Here is a 15,527-nt window from a genome sequence, read left to right as displayed (position 1 = left end):
AATGTAAGTAGCCAAGCATCATAAATGTTTTCATTCAAAGTAAAGCTTTTAATCCCTCTGACTTGCTTTGAATGGCCAATACTTGATAACCTTTTGGTCTCAGTGGATTCTTATTGTTAGATCCATTGACGTTCATTAGTTATCTCCTACGAGCCATTGTATTGCAAGGGGAGGAGATGTCCTATATCAATAAAAGAGCATTTATGAGGTTCAGCTACCCTTTTTGTAAGTTTTCAAGGACTAAAACTTAGTTGTTAAACTCATACCGGTTCGGGAAGTAAGCATCACCTTAGTTGCTTCCCCAACTCGAGGTGAAAAGTCCCAAAATCTCCATTTTTACACCGTGAGTTAAGCATGGCTATCCAAAGCTTTGAGAAACTTCTTTTTCCATCTTTTAACCTATTTTCATGTTAGTTTAGTTTACAACACCTTCATCTTTTTATGTTTTCATCTTAACCTAATTTTTATTAAGAAAAGTTCACTCCATCCTCCGAACTTCACCAGTTAAAGTAAAAACCCATCCCAGTGTTCGATCCTAGAGCCACTATACTATAGTAGCTTTGCTACTTTAGTGTAAGGACGTTAGGTATAAATTTTGTTGATACCCTTACATGCCAAGCTACCAAGAGTCGGGTTATCAAATGGCGCCGTTGCCGGGGATGGTGCTACTTCACTGTGAATACATCAGCCGGAGGTAACTTGTGAGACTTCTCATGAGTAAGGTGAATTCTATCTCATTTTTCATTTACTAGCTTTTTATTTTAGTTTTAGAGCATTTTTAACTTAGTTTAGATAAGTTTCTTTTAGCTTTTAACTTTCATTTTTAGTTTATTTTCATACTCTGTTTTTCCTTCCGCATGCTCTGTTTTTTTTTTCTTTTTCTTTGTTTTGTTTATTTGTTTTGTTCCAGCTGAATCCGTGCATGCCCTATTGGATTAGAGACCAAGAGGGAAGGTTAGTGCGGATAGAGACTCCACGAGCTACTGAATTAGAGATTATTTTGAAGTCATGGAGAATCAGCCAGAGGACCAACATTCACAACACGGGCAGGGGAATGATCCGAACTTGTATAGGTCCATGAGGGACAGGATGCACCCTCCGAGGATGAGTGCACCATCTTGCATCATTCCTCCTACAGAGCAATTGATTATCAGGCCACACATCGTGCCTCTGCTTCCTACTTTCCATGGGATGGAAAGTGAAAATCCATATGCGCACATAAAGGAATTCGAAGATGTGTGCAATACTTTTCAAGAAGGGGGAACAGCTATTGAGCTTATGAGGTTGAAGCTCTTTCCATTCACATTAAAGGACAAAGCCAAGATATGGCTCAATTCTTTGAGGCCGAGAAGCATAAGAACATGGACAGAACTTCAAGCTGATTTTTTGAAGAAGTTTTTCCCTACTCACAGAACGAATGGATTGAAGAGACAAATCTCCAACTTCTCAGCACGTGAGAATGAAAAATTTTATGAATGCTGGGAGAGGTATATGGAGGCCATCAATGCATGTCCTCACCACGGCTTTGATACATGGCTTTTGGTGAGCTATTTTTATGATGGCATGTCATCTTCAATGAAGCAGATATTGGAGACAATGTGTGGGGGTGATTTCATGAGCAAGAACCCTGAGGAGGCTATGGATTTCCTAAGTTATGTCTCAGAGGTTTCCCGTGGATGGGATGAGCCCAATAGCAGAGAAATGGGGAAGAGGCCAGTTCAGCAAACGTCAAGAGGGGGAATGTACAATCTGAGTGAAGACATGGAGATGAAAGCCAAGGTGGCTGCCATGGCTAGAAAAATAGAGGAAATGGAGTTGAGAAAAGTTCACGAAGTCCAAGCTATTTCAGAACCTCAACAACAAGCCAATCCTTGCTCCATCTGTCAGTCATTTGAACATATGGTGGAAGAATGTCCCACTATTCCAGCAGCAAGAGAAATGTTCGGGGAACAAGCTAACTTGATTGGCCAATGGAAGCCAAATTCAAATGCTCCTTATGGCAACACGTACAACTCTAGCTGGAGGAACCACCCAAACTTTGCATGGAAGCCAAGGCCAAACCCATATCAGTCACCAGCCCAATCAAGCCAACAGAGTCAAGGTCAATCCTCAGTTGAGCAAGCACTCGTAAGCCTTAGCAAGGTTATGGGTGACTTTGTGAGTGAGCAAAAATCCATCAACTCTCAACTAAATCAGAAGATTGACAACGTAGAGAGTACATTGAACAAGAAGATAGATGGGATGCATAATGAGTTGTCTCAGAAAATTGACAACATCCAATATTCCATCTCAAGGCTCACAAATTTAAACACTGTCAATGAGAAAGGGAAGTTTCCCTCTCAGCCTCACCAAAATCCTAAGGGGATACATGAAGTGGAATCCAAGGATGAGGATTCTTCAAAGGTGAGGGACGTGCAAGCTATTATCACTTTGAGAAGTGGTAAGGAAGTGCATCAGCCGGAGCATGATCAGAGGAAAGCCAAAGAAGACAAGGCTGATAGAAAAGAAGAAAAGAAGAAAGAACAAAAGGGAAAGGAAGTTCAGATGAAAGAAAGCATCATTCCTAGCATGGGTGAGGAACCTCAAATTCTTTTAAAGGAAGGCATGATGAAGAAGCACATGCCTCCTCCATTTCCTCAAGCCTTGCGTGGGAAGAAACCGATCAAGAATGCTTCTGAGATTCTTGATGTGCTAAGACAAGTGAAGGTGAATATTCCTTTACTTGATATGATCAAGCAAGTACCCACATATGCAAAGTTTTTGAAGGACTTGTGCACTGTGAAAAGAGGACTCAATGTTACAAAGCAAGCCTTCCTAACCGAGCAAGTGAGTGCTATAATCCAATGCAAGTCTCCAATCAAATACAAAGATCCGGGGTGTCCTACAATCTCAGTCAATATTGGAGGAACCCAAGTGGAGAAGGCATTGCTTGATTTGGGGGCAAGTGTTAACTTGCTTCCATACTCTGTATACAAGGAGCTGGGGTTGGGAGAACTCAAGCCAACATCGATCACCCTATCCTTAGCTGACCGATCAGTGAAAATCCCCAGGGGGGTAATAGAGGATGTATTGGTTCAAGTTGACAAATTCTACTATCCAGTAGATTTTGTGGTGCTTGATACGGATCCCATTGTCAAAGGGATCAACTATGTTCCAATCATCCTTGGAAGACCATTCCTTGCAACATCCAATGCAATCATCAATTGTAGGAATGGGGTCATGCAACTCACTTTTGGGAATATGACATTGGAACTCAATATCTTCCATCTATGTCAAAAGCACATCCATCCTGAAGAAGATGAGGGCCCAGAAGAAGTGTGTATGATAGATACCCTGGTGGAGGAGCATTGTAATCAGAGTATGCTTGATCAGTTTGAAGAGAATCCAGATGAAAGCCATGAATATCTTGATGATGGGTTAGCTGAACCCATGGGAATGAATGCCGTTATGTCAAACTGGAGACAAAAGCCAGTGATCCTCCCTTTGTTCAAGGATGAGGAAGAGATGAAAGAAGCTAAGGATGCAATCCTTAAGCTTGAATTGAAGACCCTTCCTGCCGAGTTGAAGTATGCTTACTTGGAGGAAGGCAATAAAGCCCCGGTGGTAATTTCTTCTTCTTTAACCGTTTCACAAGAGGACAATCTTCTAAGAATCCTTAGAAAGCACAAGAAGGCCATCGGATGGCAAATTTCTGATTTGAAGGGGATAAGCCCATTGATTTGCACGCACCATATTTATATGGAGGAGGGAGCTAAGCCAACTCGTCAGCCACAGAGGAGATTGAATCCTCATATGCAAGAGGTAGTAAGGGCTGAAGTGTTGAAGCTTCTTCAAGCGGGCATCATTTACCCCATTTCAGATAGCACTTGGGTGAGTCCAACCCAAGTTGTTCCAAAGAAGTCCGGGATAACCGTAGTCAAGGGGGAAAATGGGGATGAAGTGTCCACACGCCTCACAACTGGTTGGAGGGTGTGCATTGACTACAGGAAGCTGAACACAGTAACGAGAAAGGATCACTTCCCTTTACCTTTCATGGATCAAGTCCTTGAGAGAGTATCTGGGCATCCTTTTTATTGCTTCTTGGATGGGTATTCCGGGTATTTTCAAATAGAGATTGATGTGGAGGACCAGGAGAAGACTACCTTCACTTGTCCATTCGGCACCTATGCTTATAGGCGGATGCCTTTTGGATTATGCAATGCTCCTGCTACCTTCCAAAGATGCATGCTTAGCATTTTCAGTGACATGGTTGAACGAATCATGGAAGTCTTCATGGATGACATAACTGTGTATGGGACTTCTTTTGAGGATTGTTTGTCACATCTTGAAGATGTTTTGAAAAGATGCATAGAGAAAGACCTCGTACTCAATTGGGAGAAGTGCCATTTTATGGTAAATCAAGGTATTGTTCTTGGGCACGTAATCTCAAAGAAGGGTATAGAGGTAGATAGAGCTAAGGTGGAACTAATTGTGAAGTTGCCACCTCCCACCAATGTAAAAGGAATAAGGCAATTCCTTGGGCATGCCGGGTTCTATAGGAGGTTTATAAAGGATTTTTCCAAGATTGCCAAACCTCTTTGTGAATTATTGGTGAAGGATGCCAAGTTGAGTGGGATGATAAATGTCAAGGAGTTTTGAGCTTCTTAAGCAATCTTGACATCAGCGCCCATTGTGAGAGCACCAAATTGGGAGTTGCCATTTGAAGTGATGTGTGACTCAAGTGATTATGCATTGGGGCTGTTTGGGACAAAGAGAAGATGGTAAACCTTATGTGATTACTATGCAAGCAAGTCTTGAATGATGCTCAAAGGAATTACACCACCACTGAGAAGGAATTACTTGCTGTGGTGTATGCTTTGGATAAGTTCAGAGCTTATTTGATAGGGTCTTCCATTGTGGTATTCACGGATCATTCAACTTTGAAGTATTTGCTAACCAAGCAAGATGCCAAGGCTAGGTTGATTAGGTGGATACTTTTGCTTCAAGAGTTCAACCTCCAGATCAGAGATAAGAAAGGTGTTGAGAATGTGGTAGCTGACCACTTGTCAAGGCTCAACATCGCTCATGACACCCATGGACTTCCCATAAATGATGATTTCCTGAGGAATCCTTGATACTTGTGGAGGAAGTGCCATGGTTTGCACACATTGCCAATTACTTGGTCACGGGAGAAATACCAAGTGAATGGAGCTCTCAGGATAAGAAAATTTCTTTGCCAAGGTCCATGCATATTATTGGGAGGAGCCTTTTCTCTTCAAGTATTGTGCGGACCAAATTATAAGGAAGTGTGTGCCTGAACAAGAGAAGCATGGGATCCTATCTCATTGCCATGAGAATGCATGTGGAGCCACTTTGCCTCTCAAAGACGGCGATGAGAGTTCTTCAATCGGGTTTTTGGTGGCCCTCACTTTTTAAGGATGCCCATGAGGTAAGTAAGGATGTGATAAGTGCCAAAGACTAGGCAAGCTTTCAAGGAGAAACATGATGCCTTTGAACCCCATCTTGATAGTGGATCTTTTTATGTTTGGGGCATAGACTTCATGGGACCTTTCCCTATGTCTTTTGGCCACTCCTACATCTTGGTAGGAGTTGATTATGTTTCAAAGTGGGTTGAAGCTATACCCTGTAGAACCAACGATCACAAAGTGGTTCTCAAGTTCCTAAAAGAAAACATCTTCTCGAGGTTTGGAGTGCCTAAAGCAATCATCAGTGATGGAGGCACTCACTTTTGCAACAAGCCCTTTGAAGCTCTTTTGGCCAAGTACGGAGTTAAGCATAAGGTAGCTACACCTTATCATCCTCAGACGAGTGGCCAAGTAGAGCTAGCCAACCGGGAAATTAAGAACATCTTGATGAAGGTGGTGAACACCAATAGGAAAGATTGGTCTGTTAAGCTCCTTGATTCCCTATGGGCGTATAGGACGGCTTATAAGACTATCCTTGGGATGTCACCGTACCGTCTTGTTTATGGCAAAGCTTGCCATCTTCCCGTTGAGATTGAGTTCAAGGCATGGTGGGCCATTAAAAAGCTCACATGGATTTAACTAAGGCTGGGCTAAAGAGGAGTTTGGATTTGAATGAGCTTGAGGAATTGAGAAATGATGCCTATCTCAACTCAAAATAGCTAAGGAAAAGCTAAAGAGATGGCATGATCAGTTGGTGATCAACAAAAATTCTTCAAGGGACAAAGAGTCTTGCTATATGACTCTAAGCTTCACCTATTTCCGGGAAAGCTCAAATCAAGGTGGGTAGGGCCTTTTGTCATCCACCAAGTACACTCACATGGAGTAATTGAGTTACTCAACTCAAAAAGTGAAAAGACCTTCAAGGTAAATGGGCAAAGACTCAAGCCCTACATCGAGCCATTTTCCCGTGACAAGGAGGTACTCATCCTCCATGACCCATCACATCCTTGAGAAAGTGTGGTAAGTTGATGAGCTTAGCATGAAAAGCTAAGTGCTCATCTCTTTTTGTTTTAATTTTAGTATTACATTCTTGTTTACTTTGCATTTTTAATACTTTTGCACATATTTTGTTTAGGTTTCTTAGTTTTGATTTTGATTTTTTTTATGTTTTTAATGGAGCTTTGATGTCCAATAGCAGGTACGAAAGCTCACAAGCTCACAAATGTGGAGAGAAAGGTGAAATAGGGGAGAAATATATCTAAGTCCAAGCTTAAAACCCCATTTCGCAACTCAACAAGTGAGTTGCAAAATTTTCGCAAGGTGAATTTCACATTGCGAAAATTTCGCAAGGTGAATTTCACATTGCGAAATGCACATTTTGGCAAGATGCAAAATGCAACCTCTCGGGATTGCACTTTCGCAAGGAGAGTAACCAGTGCGAAAATTTCGCAAGGTGAATTTCACATTGCGAAATTGTTTTCAAAGCAAATATCAAAATGCAACCTCTCGGGATTGGTTTTTAAAGGGGAGTAACCAGTGCGAAAATTTCGCAAGGTGAATTTTCCCCTTGCGAAATTTTTTCTTCATGCTTACCAAGGATTTGATTCTTTTTAAATTCATTTTCAAACTTCAATTTTCTAGTTTTAACACTCCTCAGTTCATCCCCGTACTTAGACAAAATTTTCAAAAATTTTTCATGGCCAAAAACCCTTTTTAAAGCCTTCTCAACTTCATTTTTCATGTGCAAAACACTATTCACCTTGCATTTCCTCTCTAGGCCGCGTGCTTCATAGTTCCAAGGTGAGTAATTTTTCACTTTTCTCCATTTTTGGGTCCTTAAATTGCTTGTTTATGTCATTTCTATGTTTTAGGAACCATAAACATGCATTTTCATCCATTAAAACCATTTCAAAAATCCATTTTTTCAAATCAAAGACCCATATGGCCGGCCACCATTTTTCCAAAAATCTCTATCTTGCAATGTGTTTTAGGCTCCCAAACTTACTCCATTGCATTTAGAATCATGTTTCCATTAAAACCATACCCTTTTTCTGAATTTTAAACCATTAAAAATGAAAACTCAAATTCAAAGTAAGCATTGGAGAAGAAGATGAATAGTGCTGCGTGAATAGTGCCCGTTGCCAAATTTAGCAACCACTATTCATGCCTTGCAAATTTTGCACTGGTTACCATTTCAACTGTATTTTTGACACTTTACCCCTGGGATGCTCTATTTTTCGTGCTTTTCAGTCTTATTTCAGTATTTATACCATGGCACGGACACGGGGGGCATCCTCTTCAGCTAGTCAGCGTGGGGCCCACTCACAGAGAGGTGGTCGTTCTACACCATCTCACCCTGCCCAGACCCCAGTTCCCTCTACTCAGCATAGGTACGGGACTAGACGATCATCTGGGTCTTTTAGGGCACCTGTGCCACCCCCTGTGAGCAGTCCTCCACCTAAGAGGACTCGGATTTCAGGACCAGGTGAGTCCTCCAGAGCCCCTCCATCACCGCCAGCATCTACTATCCCAGGCCCTTCACACCTAGCAGAGGTCCTCAAGCGGCCTATGATAGCAGGGCCACCCCTCCCAGGCAACACGGATATCAGAGATAGGCCATTTCACGAGGAGATCTGTATGCAGCATGAGACTCTCCGCCTATTACCAGAGCTACAGGAGTCATACCGCCTTTTGCAGAGGTACCACATCGAGCCATTTATGACTCCTAGGTCCTTCTATTACCCTAGGGTAGTCTTAGATTTCTACCAAACTATGACTACTAGAGGCATCCAGGACCCCATAGCCATTCATTTTGTGATTGATGGCCGGCATGGTATTTTAGAGGCCCGAGATATAGCCGCCTCTATGCATTTTCCGCCTATCCCTGAGGACCTTGGTTCCTTCCGGCATTGGTCTCCGTATTCAGAGCCCGACATGGTGTCTACCTTATCAGGAGGTCGAGTCACTCGTAGGACCATTTTGAGGAGGGAGCTTCCTCCACGGATGTTACTTGTGGATTTGGCGCTCCGTACCAATCTTTTTCCACTCCAGCATGTCGTCCAGAGGAGTGGTGCTATCCTAGATGCGCTTTACCGCATCTCTGAGGGATTCTACTTTGGACCCCACCATCTAGTCATGGCTGCTCTTACCTATTTTGAGGAGAAGGTGCATAGGAAGCGCCTACACAGAGCTAGTACTATTCCACTCTTATTTCCGAGGCTCATCTCTCAGGTCTTAGAGGATATGGGTTACCCTTCTCAGCCCCACCTAGAGCGTCGTCATCATTGTCGAGAGCTCTTTACCACTCAGAGTTGGACCCAGTTCTTAGATCGCTCACGCATGGACCAGGGTATCCCTAGACCATTAGCTCCCGCGCCTCCAGCTTCTCCAGCGCCTCTCGAGTTTCCAGCAGCCTCAGCACCTACAGTACAGACATCGCCAGAGCAGGACCCACATACCACAGAGCCTTCTTCTTCAGTTCCTGCTCCAGTGACTTGTGCTACTGATACTCTTGCACCACCAGTCATTCCTGCTCCAGCCTATGCTGAGTCTTCAGCCGGGCCATCCATCACTGTCTCAGCTACAGAGTTCAGAGCTCTCATCTCGTCCTTTCACTCATTGAGCGCCTCTCAGGCCACCTTAGTCCGTGAGATGCAAGCCATCAGACGACAGATGGATACCATACAGACACATCAGGCTCAGCATACAGCTATCCTGGACCAGCACTCCGCCATGCTCTCTCAGATCCACCATCACTTGGGCATATCACCTCCTCCACCTCAGGAGCCACATCCATGATTGGATATTTCTATCTCCATTTTGTATATCTTTTTTGTATATGTACATGTTTTATATTCTGAGATTGTATGTACCTCATGCTTATATCTTGTACTCAACTCTCTCAGTTTATATAAGCATTTTTTTTTGTATCTTATTTCCTCTCTCTCATTTCTTATGGTTTTTGAATCATGTGGATGCACTCACACGCTTTGAATACCACATCACCATAAGGTATATCATTCCTTCCTCGTCTTTTTCGATAGAAACATTGGGACAATGTTCATCTCGGTTGGGGGAGAGTTAAGGAAGTAAGTATTTCCTATTTTAGTTAGTTATTTTGTTGATTTAGTAGTTTTTGCCCTTTTTCCTTTTTCAAAATTTTTTTGTTTCATTCTCTATGGTTGTTTAAGATAATTTCTCAAAATAAAATAGGATAAGTCGAGTTTTAACTTAATTACTTAAGTCTTAGAGTTTGTTTTATGCTTTCAAAGTTGATAATCTATTGAAGCCCTCTTTGATTTCGAACTTATTTCTTCCATTTCAAGCTTTACACACACCGTGCACATTAGATCCCGGATATATGATGTAAAACTTTCTCACCCTCTAAGCTTAGGAAAATTTTGACTTGGTTCATTACTTAACTTCTTTTAATAGTGTTGGGACACCTCAAAAAGACCAATGAGTCTTAAAAAAAAAAAAAAAAAAAAAAAAAAAAAAAAAAAAAAAAAAGAATAAGCTTCTATTCTTTCCTTGAAACCTAAGCATGATCCGAAGGGGTGGCGAAAGCCTTTAAAACCCGATGCCCTAAACCTTGATTGGTTGGGAGTCATCGATCCTCTGCTTGCTACATAGGTGAATTGGTTAAGTTTAGTGAGTAAAAAGAATTGTGAATAAGAAGGTGCGTTCCTAACCTATTAAGAGTTGGTTAATTTTTCCAATGTTCGAGAAAAGCTTAGGTTGGGGGGAGAGGATAGTTGTCCATACTATATCCGGAAGCTAATCTCATTAACACTTAGCTCATTATGGAAGAGTTTGATCCGGAACCTTGAGAGTGGAGATTCTTTTGACACTTAATTGCATATTCTCCACTCTTTATACTTTTTGTTTAAGTTTTAGCTTTGACAACTCCTATTGCATTTTGAATCTTCATATCTTTAGTTCACCATGTGAGATGTGTTTTGATATCAGTCATGCCACTCAATTATTTTTTGGAGTGATTTGCATGATCCCTTTTATGTATATTATTATAGTTTACTTAGTTTTTATCTCCTCCATTGCTAAGGGACTAGCAATGAGTCGGTTGGGGGGTGTGATTACTACCAAAAAGTGCTATTTTATAGACCTAATTATAATGGTTTTAAGCACCTTTGTGTAGTAATCATATTCATTTAACCCAATTAATTCATTAAGGTCCTTAGTAATTGGTTTTAACCATTTTGTGGCAAGTTTACATGTTTTTATCAGCTTATGAATCAATTCAAGCATGCCAAATGATGGAGGAGCTACTTGGACAAGTTAAAGGGGGGATTTTGGAAGTTTACAGGCTTGAATTTCAAGTGGAAACACGAGCACAAGCAAAAAGAATGCAAAGAGGAAAAACAAGCAAAGTGAAGAAAACAGAGGACAACAGCTGCAGTCTTCTTTCGCACTTTTGGGGCACTTCCCGAAGTCCATTCTCTACATGCTATATACCTTTTCAAAGCTCAGGAAGTCAAGAATCCAACGCTTCAAACCGTGTACAATTTGGAGCTGAAATGAGGAAGATATGGCCTTCGGAAGACAACTGCATCAAATCTTGTGAAAATTTCGCAAGGTGAATTTCTCCTTGCGAAATTTCACAAGGAGGATTTAGGCACATTGCGAAAATGCTGAATTTCCTCTGTTTCTCCACGCACGCACTACCGACTTCCCATATTTTTTAGCTTGATATTTTCTCATGTAAATTCCTTTTGTAACCTTGTAATCAACCAATGAAAAGGTTGCTTTTGTATTAGCTTTTGTAATTTAGCTTGTTATTGTCTTTAAATAGAGGTGAAGAGCCTTAGAAAAAAAAAAAAAGCTTGTAACCCGTAACCTTAGAAATTATAAGAGCTCTTTTGTTCAAAAGCTTCTTTTCTCCTTTCTTTCTCATTTTCTTAGTAGCCAAACATCCCCCCAAGGATGAGAGGCTAAAACCTTTTAGTTTCTTGAAGTAATGGATGCCATGTGAAGCTCCCGTGTGAGGATGGAGATTTCCAAGCCATAAATGTAAGTAGCCAAGCATCATAAATGTTTTTATTCAAAGTAAAGCTTTTAATCCCTCTGACTTGCTTTGAATGGCCAATACTTGATAACCTTTTGGTCTCAGTGGATTCTTATTGTTAGATCCATTGACGTTCATTAGTTATCTCCTACGAGCCATTGTATTGCAAGGGGAGGAGATGTCCTATATCAATAAAAGAGCATTTATGAGGTTCAACTACCCTTTTTGTAAGTTTTCAAGGACTAAAACTTAGTTGTTAAACTCATACCGGTTCGGGAAGTAAGCATCACCTTAGTTGCTTCCCCAACTCGAGGTGAAAAGTCCCAAAATCTCCATTTTTACACCGTGAGTTAAGCATGGCTATCCAAAGCTTTGAGAAACTTCTTTTTCCATCTTTTAACCTATTTTCATGTTAGTTTAGTTTACAACACCTTCATCTTTTTATGTTTTCATCTTAACCTAATTTTTATTAAGAAAAGTTCACTCCATCCTCCGAACTTCACCAGTTAAAGTAAAAACCCATCCCAGTGTTCGATCCTAGAGCCACTATACTATAGTAGCTTTGCTACTTTAGTGTAAGGACGTTAGGTATAAATTTTGTTGATACCCTTACATGCCAAGCTACCAAGAGTCGGGTTATCATATCCCCAACACGAGAAGAAGATCTAGAATCTCCCCATTTGTCTAAGAAACCCAATCCTAGTGACCTAAAGCTCCAAGAGATCTTTTCTTTATAGCTAACTTCACTTATTGTTTTTGCTTAACTTAAAATCAATCTTTGCAACCACAATTCCATTTTCTTTAAAAGCTAATTTTTCATAAGAAAAAACACCATTTTATTTCCTTCATTTAAGTCAACTGTATGATGAAAACTCATCCCTGTGGACGATCATAGAGCCACTATACTATGTTAGTTATGCTACCCTAGTGTAAGGTGATTTAGGTTTTATAAATTTTGTTGATAACACCCATCTGGACCAGAATCAAATGGCACGACTGCAATGGGGACGAATCACTTAAAATTCATGGTAGGGATGGCTTTAAGCGATTCTTCAATTGTATTTCTTTGTTGAACTGATATCACTTTAGTGCTAACACTGTCCATTTTGATTGATATAGATAAGGACAGAAGGGGCCGACTGGTCGAGTGGGTGGAGAAAGCTTCGTTCGGCCTACTAAACAAGCTATTCATGATCACTTCCGATAAAAAGAACCACCAGACGCTTTTGACTGCCTAGAATTTGCTTGCGGTTATCCGTGAGTCCCAGCCTTATGTTATCCCCATTATCCCTAGGCAGCTCCTAAAGGTCATAGTGCTCAGGGAACATCATGTTTTGAAGGATCTCTCCTTCTACGAAGAAGCACACGAGGCGGACGCTAGAGCTCACCAGGAGCACCTTGATCAGAGGGAGGAGAAAAGACAAGAGGGGAAATTGAGGAAGGGTCGTAGTGAGAAACGCCATATTTTATCTTTCGTAGTCCGCCATCCAATTAAGAAGAAGAAGTCTTCCACCAAGGTGGTTAAGGTACTAGCCCCGGTATCTGAATCGTTTTCTGCTTCTACTTTTTCTGTACCTCTATAGACAAATAACTCTGTTCCAGATTCAGAAGGTGACTTAGACCCTCCAAGGTTTGAACGGAGTGACTTGGATCCTCAGAGTTCCGAATTCGAGCCTGTGATACTCGTCATCATATACAAACCGGAGGTGGAGGAGGATACGGAGACCGAATTGAGGGTCGGGCTTCAGGGAGAGACAATGCAAACGGCTATCTGATCCTATTCAGGTGGTTGCTTCTCCTGCCAAAAGATCCTATCCAGAGGAGGTTCACGAGGAGCCTATCATAGATGCTTCCTAGACGCCAATGCCCCATCTGGATGCTACAGGGTCCAACAACGCACTAGTTGCCGCGTCTCTTGCTAGGAATGAGACTTGTCCTGTTCAAGATGGGGCATTTGACGGTCCGGTTCCTACCAAGGAGGACTTAGACCAGAATGATGCCCCTACTTCCGTTCCTCTTCCGAGCTAGGAGGAAATGATAGAGATGCTGAGGCGAGTGCCTTGCTTCATTGATGTTGAGTCGCATTCGACAAAGATGTCAGATTTTTTTTCTTTCACTAACCAGGTTTCGGTGAGCTTAGGCGGCGACCTCCTCGTCTCTGTCACAACCCGACTTCCACTCGGAACGCCTGACTCTGCGGTTTCCCGTATTCAACTATTGCAGGATTGCATGACTCAAGAGACTGCAAAAGTGGTAAGCTACTATGCCTTCCTCCTTATGCTATAATGTGAACTTTAATCCCGAGCTTACTCTATTTTTGTTATCGCCTTTAGGTGGTGGTCGGAGTTCACAACCTGATGCGACAACGCGCTCTACTTTTTGAGCGGTTGGAGGTTGCTGAGGCTATGAGGGCGTTCATCACCCATCGCATGGGTGGCGGTGAAGAGCTCTGCATTAAGCTGGAACAGGTGGAGAGCGACCTTGCCACTGCATAGAAGGCTGTTGTAGAGGGAGCCGAGGCTTTGAAATTGGTGGAGGTGGAGAAGGAGTTGGTCCATGTTGAGGCTGATCGGTTAAGAGAGGAGGGCAACGCCGCTAAGGCCAAGTGCAAAGAGGTCGAGCAGGAGAATGCCCAACTGAAGAAAAAACTGGAGGAACTCTAGGCCGGATTCGCCGATCAAAAGAAGGAGTTGGAGGAGGAGTATCAAAAGCAAGTGGACGAGATGTTCTTCTATGGCTATCGATGTTGTATGAAGAAGAACGACATCACACAGGATACTCATTCCTTTCCTTCAGACGACAAGGGCGAGGTACCCGACGGTTCTTCTTGAGGAGATGAGATTCTTCCTATGGCCGACTCTTCGGTCGAGCCATAACACACATTTTTATTATTATTATTAAGTCATTTGTATTTCGCCGTGATTTGTCTAGCCAACACTTGTAAAGAACAATTTCTCACTTACGAATGTGAATGCAATATTTCACTATCTTTCTTGTGCACTTTTTCTTCTTTTACTTTACTGATAGTATTGTCTTAGGTTAGCTTGTTGTAATATGTGAGTTCAAGCTCTGGCCAAATACCAAAGATGAATTTGGCCAAGCAAAATTATTCTTAGTGGTGCTTTTGAATCTCTAGATCTAAAGTCAAAGGGGGATAGACATTCAACTCTTCCTACATGTCCTTCAATTCTAAGTAATAATGTAATATTGTTAGACTGATGCCTTTTTGGGTAAGCAAGATATTTGTGGAAAAATAACACATCTCTACCAATTACAAATATCCTTACTAAAAATGAGATAAGAGACACAATACCTCTAGTTCTATGTTGTTCCAAACACAAATCATGACTAGTGCATCCCTTATTTCCTAAGTTTCTATCAACTTTGCATATGTAGATTTATGTTACCAGATACAAGAAATCCTACCACATGCCTTGAAGAAAACCATGGAAGATAATTAGATCCATTTCATTTGAATGAGTCATAAAGCCATAGAAGAGTATGTCTTTAGTTGGAATGTTGTCACACATGATGTCTGAGAAAGAAATAAGTTTCAAGATCCAAACAAGAGATCAAGAAGAGGAATAGACATCCAAGAAATGAAAAAAAAAAAGCCGTGAAAAATAACATCAGCATAAGGAGACTTTAAGATGATAGTGAATAGCAAGGCATGAAGGAGGACTAATGACTTAAATGTGAGGGTTGAGGGTTAAGGACTGACAGATGGGAATAAGATGCTAGCATAATTAGGATGGAAGGATGGCAGCTGTAGGGCAACCATTCTTTGATACCATATTGAAGGCAAGAAAATTAATCTCATGTTCATGACGTTTTGAATGAGGTTACAAGGATATTTATAAGCCTATAACAATATGAAGAAAAAAAAGAAATAAATCAAAATATTCCTATAATCTCTTTTATAAATTTTCCTACAATCTCAATTGCATCCTACATGATCCACTCTAGTTGAAGCCCTAATAACAGGCAATTAAGGTCATATGCCAAAATTATAACTCAGAGCTTTTCCCTTAAAGAAGTCTATAACTCAAAAATGAAAAATGAAAGCTACAGATAGGAATAGCATGATACTAGCCTCTGTT

The sequence above is a fragment of the Vitis riparia genome, chromosome 12, assembly GCF_004353265.1.
Source record: "Vitis riparia cultivar Riparia Gloire de Montpellier isolate 1030 chromosome 12, EGFV_Vit.rip_1.0, whole genome shotgun sequence".
Taxonomy (NCBI): domain Eukaryota; kingdom Viridiplantae; phylum Streptophyta; class Magnoliopsida; order Vitales; family Vitaceae; genus Vitis; species Vitis riparia.
This window is presented reverse-complemented; position numbering follows the sequence as displayed.